A 22,387-nucleotide genomic window follows, 5' to 3' on the forward strand; every position below is an offset into this window, starting at 1 on the left:
TGCCCTGTCAAATTAAGTAAAAATTAAATGGCAGAGATAGATTTATGAATTATTAGATTGAGAAACATACGAAAGTGCTGTCAAAGACTGATCTAAGGGTCAGTACACAAGAAGACATCAATTGTCATTGTCAGTTAGGCAAAACAAAATCTGAAGTAAAAATTAAACAAAGATCAGAAACAGAATCCTTTCCCTAGAATAGTTTCTTTTGGAGCAAGATTTTTTTTCTACAAAGTCATACCTCTATCTATATATATAAAATTCTTTTCGCGTTTGAAACGGAAATTACGTATGAGTGTTTGAAACGGAAATTATGTATGACCACAGAGGAACAGGAAAAACATTCTTAATAAACCTGATTCTTGCTGAGAGAGCGAATGGTGACATAGCTCTGGGTGTAGCGTCATCAGGAATCGCTTTTACATTATTAGATGGAGGCTGTGCAGCACATTTGGCATTGCAATTACCATTAAACCTCACTCACGACGAAAATCCAATTTGCAACATACGCAAGGGCTCTGGAAAGGCAAAAGTCTTGCAACATTCAAAGATAATAGTTTGGGATGAGTGCACCATGGCACATAAAAGAGCTTATGAAGCCTTGAACTGAACAATGCAAGATCTCAGAGATCCTACCAAAATAATAGGTGGTACTGTCGTTTTACTCGCAGGAGATTTTCGTCAAACATTACCAGTTATTCCACGAAGGACACCAGCAGATGAACTCAATGCATGTTTAAAATCCATGCTTCCCTCACGGTCAGTTATATGTCGCATTTTCTCGGGTAGGCACACCAAAAAATGTATACATTTATGCACATAATGGGCACACAAAAAATGTAGTATACCTGAAGGCACTGCAGTAGTACTCAATATATCTTTACTTCTTAAATGTTAATGATTTACTGTTTAATAATTTTATACGCTTCTTATATGTTGTTCAAATTCTTTTATCAAAATACCAGTAGTGGCGCACTGCATGATAACGTGCAGTGAATACACTTGACTTGAGCATTCACATTATTCATCCTCTTTCTCTGTACGTTTAGCATTTGTTTGCTCAGAGGTTGATGTGCTTGCTGCTTCCTGAGCAGCTCTTCTGTACTCCACCCTAGTGGCTCGCTGCTTCTCTTTTGTAGGCATCTTTTCGCGTTAAAACTGATTAAGTTAGTTTTTGTGTTGCAATTACTTAGTACTTTTTCTTTAACATTTCACTTAATCTGGCACTTAAATCTTCAATCTGCCTCAAGAATGATTAGCGAAGGTGGTAGGGAATGAGAACGGCATCCTGCTGCGTGCGGCCGAAAGTTGATTCTACAATAAAATAAAATAAAAATAAAAAGAGTAATAAAATCATCACCCCGGAAGCAGATAGTAGACGTCACGTAGTATATGTGTACCAGATTTCAAGTCAATAGGTGAAACGGTTTGCGAGTTACAGGTGATTTTAAATCCTGGACAGACAAACGAACAGCCACAGTAGCGTATTATAGAAGAAGATTTTACTGTTTTATCATTTTTATTTATCTGCAATGTGCTTCTTATATATTACTTCATATTCTCATATGATAATGATGTTAATAATGTTGTTTATATTGATTTCTATGTTATTGTAAATGCTCTTTATTTGTTGAAAAATAAAATTGGCAATTAACAAACTTATTTTATAAATACTACATTTTATTTTTTTCCCTTGCACTCAGTGAGTGAAGCCACTGGGTAATCAGCTAGTAGTTTATATAAGTTTAGAGTTTAGCCATTTGTAATACTGTGGCCATCTGTTATAACGCTGACTTGATGATAATATCTGCTATGCAACATGCTCATCACAAGCCTAGTAATGCAACACATTTGTAGCTCCAAAATGATGACAACCAGGTCAAAAAACATAAACAATGGTGGTACAGTGATGTCATGAAAATAAGAGAAACACTGTTAACAAAATGAAGTACAAAGTAAGATAAAGAAACAAGTTCCTGACAATAAGAAGAAAATAACAGATTTGATAAGTAGTGTCATGAATATTCAAGTTACTTCATTAACTCAATTAAAAAAAATCTTCATTAAGATTTCATTCTTGAGTAATTGAAAAATTATGTAAGGACCCCTGTGGCTGAAGTTTTTTATTTCAACCAACACTGTTTTAGCCTAATTAATCAAGCTGTTATTTCCCAGTTTGTACATTTTGATGTCATGTCATATTATTGACAAACTCGCTTAATCCAGAACAGCGTCACTTGAGGTGGGGTATGGAGCCTATACCATCTAGCACTTGGCACAAGGCAGGAACAAGCCTTGGACCGGGCACCATTCAATTGCAGGGCAAAACCCCCCACCCATGCTCAAACACACTCACTAGGGCCAATTTAGCTTTGTCAATTCACCTTGCATGCATATCTTGGAACAGTAGGAGGAAACCTGAGCACCTGAAGGTAACCCACACTGACATAGGAAGAACATGCAAACTCCATGCTTGGAGGACCTAGGATGCAAACCCTGGTCTGTTTAATGCAAGGCAGCAGTGCTACCATTGTGCCTCTGTGCCACCCTTGTTTTGAAGTCAGTACAGATATTACAAAGCCAGTTTTTTTTCATTTTTATTAGAATGTACCAACCATTTATGTTACATGTTGAAAATGTGATATTATTTTAATTTGTTTAAGATTTTTATCATTGTAATTCTATTTTTCCATATTATCATTTTTTTAAGTGTCACTTGTCCAATACTCAATCAACCCGTTTTTGTGATCAGATGCCACTATAGCTCCACTAATAGGAGTAGATCCAGGCATGGTCATCTGCTACTGTAGTCCATCCACTTTAACAACTGTTGTGTTGTGTCTTCTGCTCATCACTATGGTAAAGTGCTTTTACTTCGGTATCTGTGGCCTTTCATGTACCTTGAATTAATGTTTCCATTCTCCTTTGATTTCTTTAATCAATAAAATGTTTTCATCCACACTTTATCACACAATAATCTGTGAAGCCTAAAGAATGCATTGTGAGAAAATCCCTGGTAGGCATCTGTTTCTGAGATGCTGAAACTACTAGGTGAGGCATCACCAATCATTCTACAGTCACTTAGATCATGCATCTTTCTTTTTCTGATATACTAATATACAGTACATATTTATTTTTATATATATTAATTATACCTGCTTGTTCTGTTGTCAGTCTTAATGTATAAATATTTTAATTAGAAAACCTTTTTCTGATAAGAGTGAAGGTTTGTTGTGCACTTTAGTGGTTAAATTACCCAGAGTTTTATAGGGTAAATATATCATTATTTGGAACAGCCGGTGTAAATTTTTAGTACATGTAAAAGTTAGCGTTTTTTCTTTACACATCTAGCCCTCCCCCTGCTCCCGCCCCCACCACCACAGATCTGATGCTATTAGTTTATATTTGAAACTGGGAGTGGAACTGGAATTTCTCTGATCTGGAGGGATAAAAGCTGACCCACAAACGCTGGTGAATCTGCCTTCTTTGTATCTCATTGTCACTTGAATTTTTTTTATTCAGTTTTATTGAGTGTTCCTGCTCACGCTGAATTAGTATGCACCTTATGGTCCATGATGTCAAAGCCGCACTGACAAAATACAGAAACATAAGTATATATGATATTTGGAATAATTCATTTTATGACCCGTGTAGTACATTTCGGGAAAATATTGTGGCACGGATGCAACATTATTCATATTATTCATGCTTGACCTTGTGACGCACATGCACTTTACAAGACATGCACAGGTCCACTGAGAAAAAAAGAGTGTTCTTCAGTCTCTGATTACATGTTAGTAATTACAGGAAAATAGGGAAATACTTTCAAAAAAAATTAAACAAGTACAGGGTATATACAAATCTTAACAATCTAAGCTGCAAAACTGCCTTATGCTTCATAAAAGCATCAGACATTTAAACAGCATTTGCCAGTTTTGTAAATGGAATTCTGACAGAATCTGCATAAATTATTCAAGTGTATTTTCACTGAAAGAAAAATTATGACCTTGGGTTTGAGTCAATGAAATATGATTTTTAGTCTGCTTTTCAGTCAGTCAGATTGTAATGTTACATAAACTGTTTTGTTGTTGAAAATTAGAATGTAATTTATACTTCACTGAGCAATCTTCTACACTTTACGACAATGTCTAGTTTTAAATATTTTGCACTGATTACACCAAAAATGATATGCTTTGAACATATTTATGCGTTCTCAGATATAATACATCTTTTCACAGCTGTCCTAAATGAAAACTGTTATCACAAGATGAAGAGTTTTTCACAACAGGTGTAAGCTTTCCTACAGCTTTAATTTGTTTTTTTGTCAAATAGCAATAAAGAAGAAAAATGTCTTTGGGGATTTAGTTCTCTTTGCATTGCACAACTTAAATATGATTGCAGTGCCATATTTCCAGGCATTTTTTAATGTGCTCTGGCTCACCCACAATTCTGCTACAGAAACAGATCTGAATCCGTAATCTGAAACAGACTAAACATGTTTGAGAATGTTAAGTTATCTATGATATTTTTGGGTTGTTTTCCATTCCTAATAAAACACAATTTTTATTTGTTGTCAGGTTACCTAATTGAACAAAGCAATACAAGCATGTACTATATATACACATATTTATGAGGGAGCATTAGAACAAAACAGAGACAGAACCAGTAGTGCTATAAAACCAAGAAGTAAATTCACTGTGGTGTTGCTATTGTTTGCAAACATGCCAGTGTAGAAACATCTGCTTTATATGGAGCAGTATGTACTCTGCATTTTGGTTAGGAACCCTAAGAAGACAGCTCAGGTACAAATGAATTTCTGGTTGGGCATCCATGATGGAGATTAGGCAACTCATCAAACCCCTTCACTGTGGTACATGAACTTTTATGTAACAGATAGTTAGGCTTGGGAAAGAAAGCAAGAAACACTGAAATCTACTGCCGACTATCTGTCTTTCAGCCCAGGCACTATTTATGCATGAGCGCAGGGACACTATTAAATGCTTCCAAAGGAAAATGTAGTCTATTCACCCTGTGGAAGAGGATGGGCCTTCGCTGACTTTAGGATTAGTTCCAGAGCTTGCGCCACAAGCTCATGAAATAAAGAGCTGGCAAATGAGAAAGGACAAGGACATAACTGGACAAAGGCAGAAAGGAAAAGGTCAAAAGAATGACAGAGATGGAAGTTTAAGGAAATATTTAGAAGGCAAGTAGGGAATCCACCTACCAGGTAGACACATTTCAAAACCTGCATGGGTAGGCCCAGAAAAGAAGAAATACCTTATTGTACCTGAGGAGTAATTATTGTAATTTTTACAATGCCTATAATGGTGCACCAGGCACACACGAAAAGTTGTTGCAGCATGAGCACAACTGGATACTTGGCAAAAGGTGGACCTTAGGAGATGCAGAAATCATGAAATATTCTTTATGCACATCAACAATGCAAAGGAGCATGCAATATTTTTTCAAACCAAAATATTTTTACAAAAAAAAAATTGTGATCAGCATAATCTTGAACAACAAATTAATTTATTCATTTTAAAAATCCAAGAAGTTATTGTATTTTGTTTTTATCCATCATATCTCCACAGGTGTTTTTACTAGTCCATAGCCATTGCCGAGATATCTGTTTTCAGTATAATAGAATAATAATAATTGAAGGTTGAACAGTAGTGAAGGAGCTGAAATGCATTATGGTTTGAGCTCAATAAGCAGAAAAACTGAAAAACATATGGTAAGATTGTACCCCTTACTTCCATATTTTATCATGCTATCAGATCACCTGTGACATACAACTAACAGGAAAAATGCCTCTTATGTTTCATTCTTATGGTGGCATAGATAGAAATGTCAAAACTAGCTATATAACTGTTACCTTTAACCTCTTCAACTGTCTCACTTTTCCTTCAACCCAGTTTACCATCAATTGAGGGTTTTAAAAGAGTGTCCCCTTTTGCCCTTAATGAACTGCAGATAGACAAGTAATGGTCAATGGTGCTTTTGGCTCAGTAGTAGCTATTAGACAAAGATATCAATTTATACTTTCATTTTAAAATTATATTTATTTGCATCTAAACCAATAAAAGCAAATACTGTATAAGCAATACAAAGAATTTTACAATATTGGTGGGTTCATGTAGTATTCATTCAGTCCTAGATGACAATTCTCAGATGGTTAAATTCCTTAGTTACTTAGTTATCATATATATATATATATATATATATATATATAAATCGAAAATTGGATGTTTTTTTTAATGTATGGAATGTAATCTATTGCATATTGTCCAGAAACTAAGAGAAACATTTATAAAAGTGTACATTTTAGTTGTTAGCCAATAGATAAATGTCCTTACAATCATATGTATTTTAATAAGCAGCAACTGAGTTGAGCTCTTTACAGCGTCAGAAAAGCAGCAAGTGAACCGAAAGGTCGATTTTTGCAATAAACAGCAGCTGAATTTTTTTTTTTTCAAAAGCTTCAGATCGGGTGTGAATTTATACTGTTAGTTAGAGTCAGATCGGGGTGGGGGATGAGGGAGAGCGTGAATGTGACTGAGAGAATAAAACAGAAGAAAAGCTAACTTTTAGAAATATCATACATTTACAGCTGATCTGACGCTGTTCATTTTCAAATAACATTGCATTAGTGCGACAACGTTTTCTGATTGGTACTATTCAGGTCATAAAATGATTTCTTCAAAATGTCACATATATTTGTCTGTTTCTTTTTTGCCTGGTGCTGCGTTGACATTGTGCACCAAAAGCTTATTCAGTGCGAGCAGGAACACGCAGGTGGCCGGTTGCTTGTGTTATAACAAGCTTGACTTGACGGCGATCAACGCACATGTGCTGTGCAAGGCATGCACGGGGGCCACTGAAAAAAGAAGAGTGTTCTTTGCTCACATTGCAGAGGAACTTAGTCGTCGCTCCTTACTAGAAAAGGCAATAGATAAAGCAAGAGAGGATGCAACATCAACAACCTTCTGTTCCAAGACCGCCGCTCCCCCCAGCCCCTTCAATGTAATAGTAACTACAGCACAGAGAGAAGTGTGCACATTGCAACAGGTACACATGTAGTAAACATAGAAAGGACAGTCCTTGGGTGTGTGGGAACTGTTAACATTTGAATCTGACGATTTCATATAGCGTGGAACTGACCTGCATGTCCTGGAGTACAAAAGAAACAACACTATACAGCAATGTGGAGACTGGCAAGATCGGGGAAAACAAAATGCGGTCACTGATTACAAGCGCCAAAAGGTGTGCGAATGAATATGAATAATATGAATAATGTTGCATCCGTGCCACAATGTTTTCCGAAATGTACTATACAGGTCATAAAATGAGTTATTCCAAATATCACATATACCTATGTCTCTGTTTTTTTGTCAGTGTGGCTTTGACATTATGGACCATAAGGTGCATACTAATTCAGCATGAGCAGGAACACTCAATAAAACTGAATAAAAAAAATTTCAAGTGATGGTGAGATACGAAGAAGGCAGATTCGCCAGCGTTTGTGTGTCACCTTTTATCCCTCCAGATCAGAGAATTTCCCGTTCCATTGTCTCAAAACACCACTCACATCTACAGTTATTCCCAGTTTCAGATAGAAAGTAACATATCTGGGGCAGGGGTGGGTGTTGTATCGTGATCGTGACTGAGAGAATAAAAGTGACAAAAGACACTTTTACAAGTCCTATAAATTTACACCGGCTGTTACTGACACAAATCAAATGTATGTTTTTATCGTATAATATTAACAATGAGAGTAGCTCACTACTCAAAACAGTAAATTTGCCAGGGAGCTGGTTTCAAACTCGCGACCTCCAGATTATAAGTCAACAGATCTTACCGCTGCACCACAGAAGCTGTCGTATTGTACTTGTACCTTTTGTGAAAGTGTTTATTTGATATTTGGCCATCAGCCTTAACACAGTATACAGTTCATGCCTACATTTTGTTAATTATTACTAAAACATGAAAAATGTTTCTGTTTTAATGATGTGTTTACATAGATTGTCTTATACACAAAACACACATCAAATTATTTCCCCTTACATTTCTCGGTAGCTCACTCCCAGAATCAATCAAGGCAGGAACTGGGAGAACTTCTTGCCTGTTCTGAGGTGGTGGCGGGGATGATATAGCAGGCTGCTTGCTGCTTGGGCTTATCGACACATTAGATGACAAAAGACGCTGACGGAGAGGTGTGAAGTGATTTAAGGTGGGCCACATTAAGAGGAAAGACGCCTCACGCCTGGACAAACTGGTGAGGAAGGCAGGCTCTATTGTTGGCATGGAGCTGGACAGTTTAACATCTGTGGCAGAGCGAAGGGCGCTCAGCAGGCTCCTATCAATTATGGAGAATCCACTGCATCCACTAAATAGTATCATCTCCAGACAGAAGAGCAGCTTCAGCGACAGACTGCTGTCACTGTCCTGCTCCACTGACAGATTGAAGAGATCGTTCCTCCCCCAAACTATGCGACTCTTCAATTCCACCCGGGGGGGTAAACGTTAACATTTAACATTATACAAAGTTATTGTCTTTTTTTTCGTTGGCTCTGGTAATTCTAGTGTTAAAAGGTTAGTCTCAGTTTGGAGGTAGACATTGTCAAAAAGTGGCCAGAATTTGTATCCTCAGATGGAATATTGGGTATTTTTTTTCTTTTGCTTCCCAAAAAGATGCCCAAAATGGGGAATGATGAATTATTTAGTGATAACCAACGTGTGGATTTACTGGTGCTCAAGGGCAAGCCGAAGAGTCCAATAGAGGACATCACTAGTTTGAAGTCAGATTGGCTCCAATAACTTATAAGGATCATGTCACATTATACAATAAAAGAATAATCCTGCAGTTTTTGTCACAGTGAATTAACGAAATACAGTATTATAATGAGCAAATATTTCTAATTCTGCCTAATTTCTTGCAGTTGAATCTTGTATTCAGCAATCAATAAAGGTGTATTTTATAAAGTGCTATTACTAATGAAAATTATTGCAAACTGGTATAATTTAACCAATTACTGAAATTAAAAAAGGCAGCACAATGTATTAAATTTGGAAATTATAAAGTATTTAGTGGCACTCATGTTTTTCTTTTCTTCTGACTTGACAAAAGCATGTTTTACACCTACAGCTGCCTAATGAAAGCAAGAAAGTAGCATGATCAATTATATAGTAAGGGTTGGATGCACAATTAAAAGTTAAAAACTGCTGGGATGGAGATGAGAGGCTTAATTAGGAGATGAACATTTTTTTCATAAAACATGCAATACTTGGGTGTTGTACTGTGTTAGCCATTATGAATATAGAGAAAAGCCAAGCAAAATGACACCTTTTATTGGCTAACTAAAAAGATTACAATATGCAAGCTTTCGAGGCAACTCAGGCCCATCTTGCCTGAAGAAGGGGCCTGAGTTGCCTCGAAAGCTTGCATATTGTAATCTTTTTAGTTAGCCAATAAAAGGTGTCATTTTGCTTGGCTTTTCTCAATAAAACATGCACATTACTTATTCATAATGTTCAGAACAAGACCTTTAAAAGAACTGGAGTGTGAAGAAAGAGAACTATGAGAAATATACAGCCTACACTACACACTACAGATAATCAAAAATGTATCCTGGAATTGAGAAAAATCAAAAGTGATGGAATTGTGACACATTTACAAAAATTACATTAATGTTAAAATCTCACCATATACATTATTCTTGGTGCTTTACAGTAGGGAGAAGGTTTGAATCTTCTCCTTTACCTCCTCCTGCTTCTATATTCATTTCTGAGGATGGTGCCCATGTTTACAACTTCTTGTCTCATATCAGAGGCATTGTTTAAGTTTTGGTACACTTTATTATCCCAGAGGGAAATTTGTTTGAAGCAGGATATTACAAAACATGAGGCATTGTTACACAAATACAAGAAAATAAGCAAAGACGCAATAACTGAAAACTAGTGTTATCATAATTACACACACTCAAGATTAGTACCAAGAAGAATAATTACCCTTAGACTGTACACCAAATAATAATTCAGAATTTATTAGCATTCCTAGAAGTAAGAGAATGTATGAAGCATTTTAGCTATAGTAATAAAAGAATTAAATGTGTTGCTTTTTGCTATTGGAAACCTAAATCTGCAGCCTGATGGCAACAACTGAAATTTAGTAAAAAGAGGATGGTTACTCTCTGACAGAACTGAGTCTGCCTTCTTTCTAACCGGTTTACAATACAGCTCAATTACAGAGGTTTGCTGCAAACCAATAATTTTACTAATTTTTACAAAGTTGCTAGGATGGTTTATATTTTTAATAATGAGGCTCCTAATCCAATACATGAAAGCAAATGTAACAATAGATTCATTAAAAGACCTTTGTTCACTTTAAAACAATTTAGTTTCCTAAGAAAGAAAAGCCATATCTTCACTTTCTTACAGATTTGTTCAGCGTTATGACCGAAGTTTAGCTTCTTATCAATGCTTGTTCCCAGATGTTTGTAGTGCTCTACCATGTCCACTGTCTCCCTATATATCAGTACTGAGGGAGTGTGAGGATGAGAGTACCTAAAATTTACAGCCATATTCTTTGTCTTAGACATATTTAGTTATGACAAGGAACAATCATTAACGGTCCTCGTTATCTTGTAGAATAATCATCTGCAAATTTCATGATATGTTTGTCCTTGTGTGAACTCCTACTGTCATTTTTGTATAAGACAAACAAAAGAAGTGACAGACATTAGGCTAGGCTAGGATTGTCCTAATAGTTGTATTAAGGCTATAAAATTAAACAACAATTAACACTTGCCCTTTGTATTCTGTTAGATAAATTGATCAGAATCCACCACACTGAGCTAATCAGTTTGTCAACTAAAATATGGATTGTATTAAAAGCTAATTAGAAATACAGCATATTAACAATAGTTTTCTGTGATTTTTGATCCAAGTGCTCATAGTGTAAATTCAGAAGTGGTGTTGTGACATCCTCCACCCCTATCTTTGCTCTCTGTACAAATTGGTAAGGGTCCAAATTGGCCTGGTTTTTGCTTAGTAATTGTCTTGTAATTAACTTGTTGCTTAATTCAGGCCACCAGTTTGAAGTCAGTTAATGCTTTTGGAGTGTGTAGCTTTTGCTAATGGATTTACATGGTTCCATAGACTGGTCATGTGCTATAAATATAGAGACATCTCAGATATGGAGAGGAATATTAGACAGAGTTACTCGTGTCTGGGCTCAAGCTTTTTTTATTTTAGGTTGTTGAAGTACCATTCTGATATCATTTAGGTTAAAGGTGGGCTGACTCCTTGCTCCAGTCCTGTGTATGCCATTTTGTTGACTAATTTCCAAAGTGAAACCTTTTATTTCAAACATTGAATAGAATTCATTGAATTTTTGGACCAACTGATGTTCAGGTTTAACTCCTGTCAATTCAACATGATTATTGCATTTAGTGTAATGCCAGCCAACATACTGATTTCATTCCACAATGAATCTAGGTTATCAGCCCATATTCTTTTTCATTTCTGTCCTCATACTTCAGCTTTGCCCGCTTTATTTCACTTTTCATCTCCTTCTGTATTTCTTTCTCTTCACTTAATGTTCCATGTTGAAATGCCCTGTTTCTTCTGGTTAGGCCTATCACTTTTTTGGATCTCTCCATAGCTTTTTGTTAATATATATTATGATTATTTTGATGGTGATTATGGCGTCCTTGCAGAATTTTAAATAACTGGTTACAGTATACTTCAGTGAATCAATGTCAGCACAGTCAATGTCAGTTCATCCCAGTCAGTGCATTCAAAACAGCCATGGAGGTGTTCAAAAGAATCGTTGTCCCAGAATTTTATGTGTAAAATATCTGGGTAACACTTTAGTTCAGGTACTGCAAAATGCCTCTATTATTAACTTACTATTATGTAACAAGACCTTAACAAACACTTGTTTCACTTTTCATAACACATACAAAGCATCAGTAAAGTGTTTATTCATCTGTGCAATGCAACCTGCTAATAAAACTTCACTTTGGGGTGGTCCGAGGTGACTTACAGATTTCTCTTGGTACAGTAATCCCTCGCTATATCGTGCTTCGCCTTTCGCGGCTTCACTCCATCGCGGATTTTATATGTAAGCATATTTAAATATATATCGCGGATTTTTTGCTGGTTCGCGGATTTCTGAGGACAATGGATATTTTAATTTCTGGTACATGCTTCCTCAGTTGGTTTGCCCAGTTGATTTCATACAAGGGACGCTATTGGCAGATGGCTGAGAAGCTATCCAACTTACTTTTCTCCGTCTCTCTCTTGCGCTGACTTTCTTTGATCCTGACGTAGGGGGATTAAGCAGGGGGGCTGTTCGCAAACCTAGACGATACGGACGCTCGTCTAAAAATGCTGAAAGATTATCTTCACTTTGCTACCTTCTGTGCAGCTTCCTTTGTGAAGCGACATGCTGCACAGTGCTTCGCATACTTAAAAGCTCGAAGGGCACGTATTGATTTGTGCTTGTTTGTTTTTCTCTGGCTCTCTATCTCTCTCTCTCTCTCTCTCTCTGCTCCTGACGGAGGGGGTGTGAGCTGCCGCCTTCAACAGCTTTGTGCCGCGGTGCTTCGCATACTTAAAAGCTAAACAGCCCTATTGATTTGTTTGCTTTTTTTCTCTATCTCTCTGACATCTGCTCCTGACTTGAAGAGGAAGATATGTTTGCATTCTTTTAATTGTGAGACGGAACTGTCATCTCTGTCTTGTCATGGAGCACAGTTTAAACTTTTGAAAAAGAGACAAATGTTTGTTTGCAGTGTTTGAATAACGTTCCTGTCTCTCTACAACCTCCTGTGTTTCTGCGCAAATCTGTGACCCAAGCATGACAATATAAAAATAACCATATAAACATATGGTTTCTACTTCGCGGATTTTCTTATTTCGCGGGTGGCTCTGGAACGCAACCCCCGCGATGGAGGAGGGATTACTGTATTACATATTTAGTAAAAGACCTGTGAATCCTTCATATTAACAAATAATTTACCATCATGTCAATATTCCACACTGCTAGGAGATTAATAACCTGTCTACTGAGGTTTTCTAAATGTCATGAAGACCCAAAGAAGTCATTGTTAAGGTCTTGTTATATAAGAGTAAAGTAGTAATATGTGCATTTTTGCAGTACCGAAACTAAAGTGTTACCAATTTTTGTCTTTTCTCTTTTAAGGACATGGTTATAAATTGGAATACGTTGGACATGGTTATGATCAGATGAACCCAGCAGGAATTTTGATAGGGATTCATAAACAACTTTATTGTTTCCATAGCACTGATTCAGCATACTGGTGTGACAAGTTGGACAAGTGACATGCTGACAAAAATTATGCAGTTTTGTTCATTGAACACTGGTTATCTTCAGCCAAAATAAATTTTGCAGAGCAGGAAAACAGCAATTCAAATCTCTTTATCACACTGGAGATTTTGTCAGCTGCTGCCCTATTTAGGTCAATATAGACAATCGTAATGAACAACTGTGGTAACTCTCTCAGCAAATAAATGGGGCACAGAAGCTCCACATCTTTCATGCACAATTTTTCTCTAATCATCACTGATTTACACCATTGTTTATTAATATTAAGGTGGACTTCACCATATGACTTACCAGTGATTGCAGAGTCTATGGTCCAAAGGAACCGGTGTACCAATTGCATTGATCATCAAGTAGTCATCTGAATTCTGCCAGGTTTTTTGTAAATGCCATAATGTGTGTATCTCTGTAGTCGATCTGAAAGCGAGTGAGACAATCCTGCTACTGGTACAGCACCCCTGTGATCCAAACTCTATTATCAGAGTTAGAACAATACTCTTTATTGCCAAATGGTCATTTGTTTCTAGCATTTGCAGTGAACAGAATTTAAAACAGGGGATGTATTTAAGTATCTGGCTTTCAAAGATACACCATGACTTGGGTTTGAATGTAAGATCATCAGAGATGCTCTTGTACATGAAAATCACTGGCTTTGCACTTAAAATGTTCTCTTTCATTTGCCCTGAATAGTGGAACTCTGACTTATGTCCTTGTATTAATGCTCTATAATGTGAATTTGGGGACTTGCATACCAGAAGGCTAATGAATTGATATTTCACATATTAAATATATTAAAGCTGCTTTGTAATATATTATTTAAACTTCCATTGTTTAAGTCAAAGCTCATTGCCACTGACTTTTCTGCTTTCTAGAACAACTCTAATCTAAAAAGTGATGCATTATAAGGCACTAGATTCTAACCAATAACCAGTGCCCCATGCTTTGCCCTAGGGTGTTGCTGTCTTTTTAAAAGAATTCTGAAAATCTGTTTTGTGGCATTTTCCATATTTACACACAGATTGACTGTAGTTTAAAATACTGTTTTCATAAAAGTAATCTTCAAGCTCATTTCATAAAATATTTTGACTGTTTTACATGAGATAGAAATAATGAAAAATATGGACTTTTCTTTGAAATCACAGGGTGCACACCATCCTTCATTGTGACTTTAATTCACAGCATTGTACTCTTCAGCCCAAGTTCAATAAGAAAAAATAATAATAAAAAAGCCTGCTGAGCTGCAGGACCTTTTGTTAGGAGTAAATGGCTTCAATTGACCGTCAGTATGTGGGCAATTACAGCTCTGTACTGCTTATAAATGCCTCATATTTTAACTCCATCTCTAACATGTGAAGATTGGTTAACTTGCATTCTACAATTAAATATGAGATTCACTGAATGTAAATCTAATCGATTTTTAAATTGTTATTTGCATTGTAAATTGCATTGTTACTGCTCTCAGAAATCAGAATATAATTTAGCTCAGTAGGCTTATTCCTTCTTCTCCATCTGATAGAAATGCATATGCCTAAGGCTGCTTATTGTTGACATTTTAAAATGCCTATTATTCAGTCTATGGTTTAAAAAAAATTAAGAAGAGTTTTTTTTTACTTTGCCAAGTCTAGCTATGAGTATATCATAAATACTGCAAGGTTAATGTCCAAATGCATAGTCATTGCACTTAACTAGAAAGTCAATAGAAAGCTTCACGACTCATTTTTGAAAAATTGCTCTTAGAAATCAGAATAATGCTTAAATTATTAAAAAATTGTTTCTGTATAATGAAATATTTTTCAGTTTAATTATTTAGACATGTTGGCACATTATTGGATTATTAGTGGAAGAGTGGGAAACAGTAAATGAAAAGGATGAGGGGATCACACATGTACACTCACACCCATAACTATTTATTGGGTTATATTTAAAGTGACAAACTAACAAAACATTTAAATCTTTAGCATGCAGAAAAAGACTGGTGTAATGGCTACTGTGACTGTCTCATAGCTCCAGGTAACTAGGTATGATTCACTGCCTCAAACTGAAATGCACTTATTCTTCCTTTGCTCATATGGGCTTTTATCACATTCTTCAGTTTACCTCCACATTTTGAAAACACACAAGCTGAAATAGGCTTATTAAATTTCTTTACAGGTATGCCACTAACTTTTAAGGATGGGATGAGAGAGTTGACAAAGGTAAGATCAGTATATTTGGTGAAACAGTTTTCCTAATTACCATAACAAAATGTTATCCTGAAAGTAAAAATCCAAACCTAAGTATTTCAAAATCTGAATTTGTCTCAGAGCATGCAGCCATCATCTACTGTATATAACATCTGCTATGATGTCATGGGTCATTTACATATGCATCACATGTCTAGCAACCACACTGTATCATAGCAACAGACACAAAATAGAAGTGCCCATGAAAACCAAAAATGCAACTAAATAGCTTTACTGAAATAATGGTAAAAAACCCCAAAAATGCAATTAATAATGTTCACAAATATTTAAAAAAACTAAATCTATTTTAATACACAAGGCTCAGCATGGCTAAATTTGAATATATTATGAGGTACCCTCCTATAGACTATTTTCCACTCTTTGCTTTCTGCTTTGCATCATCACAATTTGCTGGAATCGGCTTCAACTCCCAACCACCCAATAAAGAAGTGTGTTGAAAAGATAAAAGAATATGTATGTTGTAGTTGACCGAGGGAAAACACTGTTCATGAAAGAAATGCTGCAGCACCAACTGGATCGCCCCTTTTAATATTTGCAGAGTTTCGGAATAAACAGACGCTTGATAGTGCATATGAATATAACAAAACACAAAAAGCAGGGCAAAATAAGGGGAACATTCTGGGCGGTTCAATGTTCTGTAGAGCAGACGGTATTCGGGCAAGATCTGTATTCTGTGGTCTGTTCTCTCCAGAATGAGACAAACCCCTGCCAGGAGCTTCCTGACTTTATTGTGGCAGAATCAGAAGACGTGCAGTCAGCTGCCCTCAGTGGGCAGTTTCTCAGGACTGTGGGAGAAAAGAAGAGACACTACCATCAGTGACGGCACCCACTCATGTCCTGGAGTCATAGTGTTTACCTCTGATGAGTGTGGAAGGCAAGCCTCAGGCTTAAAATATATGCACAATGTTTATAATGAATGAGATAATAAAACTATAACAGAAACCAAAACATGCTAAAAACATAATGCAATTGCTCAAAGGCAGGTAAAGAAACATCATTGAATCTTTTCAAAAAACAGTGAATCAATTACATAACCGCATTACCCATTATTTTCAAACAAATAACCAGTAAACCAAAAAAAGTAAAAATGGGCTCAATATTAAACACCAAAAATAATTCTAAACCAGTACTTTCCAAACTATTAATGACAATCAAATTATAAGTTATGTCATTTTCTAACCTGCCTAATCCAAACTAGGGCCATGAGGCTGGAGCCATCGTTAGCTAGCATAAGGCGCCAGGACAGGGACAAACCACTCACACACACTAGTATAACAAGCACATACTTGGGATTAATAAAGTATCTATCTATCTATCTATCTATCTATCTATCTATCTATCTATCTATCTATCTATCTATCTATCTATCTATCTATCTATCTATCTATCTATCTATCTATCTATCTATCTATCTATCTACTTGGGTGAATTTAATGTTGCCAATTCACCTAACCTGCATGTCTTCAAGCTGTGGGAGAAAACTGGAGCACCCTGAGAAAACCCACACAGACAGAATGAATACATACAAACTCAGGGAGGACCTGAGACACGAATTTTGGTCTCCTTATACTGCGCCACCATGCTGATTAAGAAGAGGATTACATTAATCATATACCTGTGTAATTTGACAAATATTATAGAACAGAAACACATTATAAGATTATATGGATAACACAGATTTTTGGAGGAGTGGCTTTTACACAGAATATTTTAAAACAGTTGAAAGGTATTGTTGTAACAATATTAATATACAATATTATTTATTCAAACATCCAAGAACACTTTGACAACAATCCACACAGGACATATAATTTATATATAATATAATTTCCCATTGGGATTAATAAAGTATCTATCTATCTATCTATCTATCTATCTATCTATCTATCTATCTATCTATCTATCTATCTATCTATCTATCTATCTATCTATCTATAAATGTAAACTGGTTAATGGTTGAAAAATTATGAGGAGGACTATCAACCCTAAAACGTTTAGTTTAAGTCATTAATGGAGTTTTGCAGAGATATTTTTTAGGTGGCAATGCAGAAAATAAAGTTGTGACACTTGACAGTGACTCAAAAATAGTAAAGATGGCAAATAGTGTAACGATTGCAAAAATAATTTTAAAGGTCATATAAAATCTTCCAAACTGGGCATATACACTGGCATATATAATTCAGTACAGATAAGTGAAAGTACTACTCATAGGTAACAAGAACATTAAAAATGAATAAGAGATAAGAAACATTGAAGGTCAAAAAGAATTTTAGAAAAAGACTAATAGGAAGTGAGTATGAAACAAAACTTTTATCTACCAAGCAATATACCAAAACATTTAAATGACTCATCCAATTTAAAGCTTTTAAACAAACGGAACAATATATAATTTTTTTACCCTACAAAAAGTAGATACTGTAATAGTTGGTAATTTAATCTTTACAAAAAGGAGGAATTAAACATTTTCCAACACTTCTAAAGAACTCAGTCTTAGAAGACTTTATGGGAACATTCCCCAAACAGTGAAATGACTGAAGAAAGTCCTTTTGCCAGGCTCAATATCCTGATATAACATAAACAATAACTGGATGCTGTTGTGTGGCGACTTTGCTATCATCATAGCTACCAGTATGACCAAGATGAGCCAAATTAAATACTCTTCTGTTAATACTGTCATATATTCTTATACAGTACACCCCCAAAATTTGCGGGGTTACGTTCCTAGAGCACCCATGAATTGTGAAAAACCGCAAATTTTGGATGTGGTTAAAAAAATTGCTATTTTCATAGTTTAAACCCTAAATATGCCCCCAAAACACTTTAACTTAATTTCAAACTCAGCTTAATACATTAGCTAAAAATAAAGAGTGTAAAGGTAAACCTGTATATTGTACTGCTATGTCTCCCATAGTGCTAGAATGTAAAATACCGATGTTACCGCTATACAGTGGTGTGAAAAACTATTTGCCCCCTTCCTGATTTCTTATTCTTTTGCATGTTTGTCACACAAAATGTTTCTGATCATCAAACACATTTAACCATTAGTCAAATATAACACAAGTAAACACAAAATGCAGTTTGTAAATGGTGGTTTTTATTATTTAGGGAGAAAAAAAAATCCAAACCTACATGGCCCTGTGTGAAAAAGTAATTGCCCCCTGAACCTAATAACTGGTTGGGCCACCCTTAGCAGCAATAACTGCAATCAAGCGTTAGCGATATCTTGCAATGAGTCTTTTACAGTGCTCTGGAGGAATTTTGGCCCACTCATCTTTGCAAAATTGTTGTTATTCAGCTTTCTTTGAAGGTTTTCTAGCATGAACCGCCTTTTTAAGGTCATGCCATAGCATCTCAATTGGATTCAGGTCAGGACGTTGACTAGGCCATCCAAAGTCTTCATTTTGTTTTTCTTCAGCCATTCAGAGGTGGATTTGCTGGTGTGTTTTGGGTCATTGTCCTGTTGCAGCACCCAAGATCGCTTCAGCTTGAGTTGACGAACAGATGGCCGGACATTCTCCTTCAGGATTTTTTGGTAGACAGTAGAATTCATGGTTCCATCTATCACAGCAAGCCTTCCAGGTCCTGAAGCAGCAAAACAACCCCAGACCATCACACTACCACCACCATATTTTACTGTTGGTATGATGTTCTTTTTCTGAAATGCTGTGTTCCTTTTACGCCAGATGTAACGGGACATTTGCCTTCCAAAAAGTTCAACTTTTGTCTCATCAGTCCACAAGGTATTTTCCCAAAAGTCTTGGCAATCATTGAGATGTTTCTTAGCAAAATTGAGACGAGCCCTAATGTTCTTTTTGCTTAACAGTGATTTGCGTCTTGGACATCTGCAATGCAGGCCGTTTTTGCCCAGTCTCTTTCTTATGGTGGAGTCGTGAACACTGACCTTAATTGAGGCAAGTGAGGCCTGCAGTTCTTTAGACGTTGTCCTGGGGTCTTTTGTGACCTCTCGGATGAGTCGTCTCTGCACTCTTGGGGTAATTTTGGTCGGCCGGCCACTCCTGGGAAGGTTCACCACTGTTCCATGTTTTTGCCATTTGTGGATAATGGCTCTCACTGTGGTTCGCTGGAGTCCCAAAGCTTTAGAAATGGCTTTATAATGTTTACCAGACTGATAGATCTCAATTACTTCTGTTCTCATTTGTTCCTGAATTTCTTTGGATCTTGGCATGATGTCTAGCTTTTGAGGTGCTTTTGGTCTACTTCTCTGTGTCAGGCAGCTCCTATTTAAGTGATTTCTTGATTGAAACAGGTGTGGCAGTAATCAGGCCTGGGGGTGGCTACGGAAATTGAACTCAGGTGTGATACACCACAGTTAGGTTATTTTTTAACAAGGGGGCAATTACTTTTTCACACAGGGCCATGTAGGTTTGGATTTTTTTTTTCTCCCTAAATAATAAAAACCATCATTTAAAAACTGCATTTTGTGTTTACTTGTGTTATATTTGACTAATGGTTAAATGTGTTTGATGATCAGAAACATTTTGTGTGACAAACATGCAAAAGAATAAGAAATCAGGAAGGGGGCAAATAGTTTTTCACACCACTGTATGTACTGTAATTCATGCAAGCACGTTTTCATTACCATAAGCCTTAGACAGTGCAGTTCGTTTTGGCGCCATCTTGGGGCTTTAACCATTAAACTGCCACATACTTGGGGGTTAATGCATCCCTGGACGCCAAATACTTTATTGCTGCACTTTAAGTAAACATCACAATTAACAAGGAAAAAGTGAAATTTTAATGAAACACATTTTTTTCATGCAAAGAGCATCACAAATACTGCAACACTGATCATTTTACACACTGCTAATGAACTGTAAAAACTATTTAAAAAACTACTGGAACAATATGTACAAAGTGCATCTGATGCCATGGATGTAAATCACTTAGCCAACTGCGCCTAAACTGGTCTGCAAGCAAGCACACAGAGGTAAGCGCTGATGCTTGCAGGCTAGTCTTAGTGTAGCTTGGGTCACAGAATTGCACACAAACACAGGAGATTGTAGAGACAGGAACTTTATTCAAATACTTCAAACAAACATGTCTCTTTTAGAAGTAAAAGGTGCTCAGCATGCAGTTAGTTAACGATTAAACAATAGACAAACATCATAGGGGAGCACAACCCCTGTCTGGGAGAGGAGAGAGAAACAAAGCAATCAGCCAAAAAGGACAGGTACGGTTCAGTCTTTTAAGTAAGTGTAGCGTTGCGTGAGAAACCGCAATCGAGAAGACGGTGATTTATTTATTTTTATGGTGGATATTCCAGCCTGGACCCGACATGCGCACTCACAAACAGAGACAAAAACAAGGCAAACTGGTAATCAAACAGCAAATAAAGAATGTAATGAAAACAAATGAAATAAGAAAACAACAATACCACCCCTGTTCCCCTTACGGTGATTACACATTAAATACAACAAAGCACAAAAAAAAACACACACAGTTAATCATGAAAAAGTTCATGAAAAACTGCAACGGATAAAATGTAATGATGAAAATAGAAAGTCCAGAGATCTGCATGTTGAATGGGAATGTACAGATAGTCCTACCAGTAGTTCCTGAAATGGTGAAGACGGGTGGACGGGTTCAGGAGTGCTCCTTTCTTTGCAGGATGGCCATGAATCCACTTACAGTCCTCATGTACACAGGCAGACAATCCAGATGCATGAAATGATCCAGGACAAATCAATAAGTACAGGTAACCCAACAGTAGGCAGATAGACAGGAACTTGAAACACAATTTACAAAAACTTTTTTTTTTTTTGCTTTTGGTCACCGGCCCCCTTTTTAAAAGCCGCGCTGACATCCTTTGACCTCAACAGCCCCAGCACCCTCAGCAGAAGAACAATCAGAGCCACTGCAGGGACTGCTGGGAGTTGCAGTTTCAAATACTATTGGCTACTTTCACCATCACAAGTTTTCTCTACAGCTGCTTCCTGTTCTCTCTACAGTAGAGTATTGCCACGAAAAAAGCCATAAAAATTGAGGAGGATATTTGCGGTTTCCGCTAACAATTATTAGTTAGGTTCTAAGGAAAAATCCATGAATGACTGAGGCCACGAACTCTGAAGCATGACTTTGCGGGGGTCTACTGTATACCTAAGTGATACTGTGTACAGTTATACTGTGAATTCAGAAAGTATTCAGACTCCTTAACTGTCTGCTCATTTTATTGTATTGTAGAATTAATTTTAAATGAACAAATGTGCCATTTTTCTTAGTCATTCTGCACTCAACAACCCAAAATGGCAAAGGTTTTCAAATTTACTAAAAATCAAAAACTATATCTTTCATATATATAAGCATTCAGACCTTTTTCTGTGGCACACCTGACTATGGTCAAGTGCATTCTGTTTACTTTAACTATCTTTGACATGTGCCTAAAACTTCATTGTACTCCACCTGTAGCAATTTGAATTGATTGGACTTCATTTAGAAAGGCATAAACCTGTGTATATAGATATTTTTGTCAAGACAAAAACCAAGCCTAAGGAACTCTCTGTAGACCTCTGCAATAAATATGTGGTAAGGCATAAATCAGGGTAAGGTCACACAATCATTTCTAAGCTCTGAGTGTTTCCAAGAGCATAGTGTCCTCAATAGTTATGAAGTGGGTGAAGTTTGGAACCAGTTGAACTCTTGCAAGAGTTGGTCATTTGGCCAAAATAAGTAAACAAGCAAGAAGAGCCTTAGTCAGAAAGGTAACCGAGAACCCAAATGTCACTCTAACAAAGCTTCAAATGTCCTCTTCTGAGATGGGAGAACCAGTTTAAGGAAT

Source organism: Erpetoichthys calabaricus, chromosome 5 (genome assembly GCF_900747795.2).
Source record: "Erpetoichthys calabaricus chromosome 5, fErpCal1.3, whole genome shotgun sequence".
NCBI classification, from domain to species: Eukaryota; Metazoa; Chordata; class Cladistia; order Polypteriformes; family Polypteridae; genus Erpetoichthys; species Erpetoichthys calabaricus.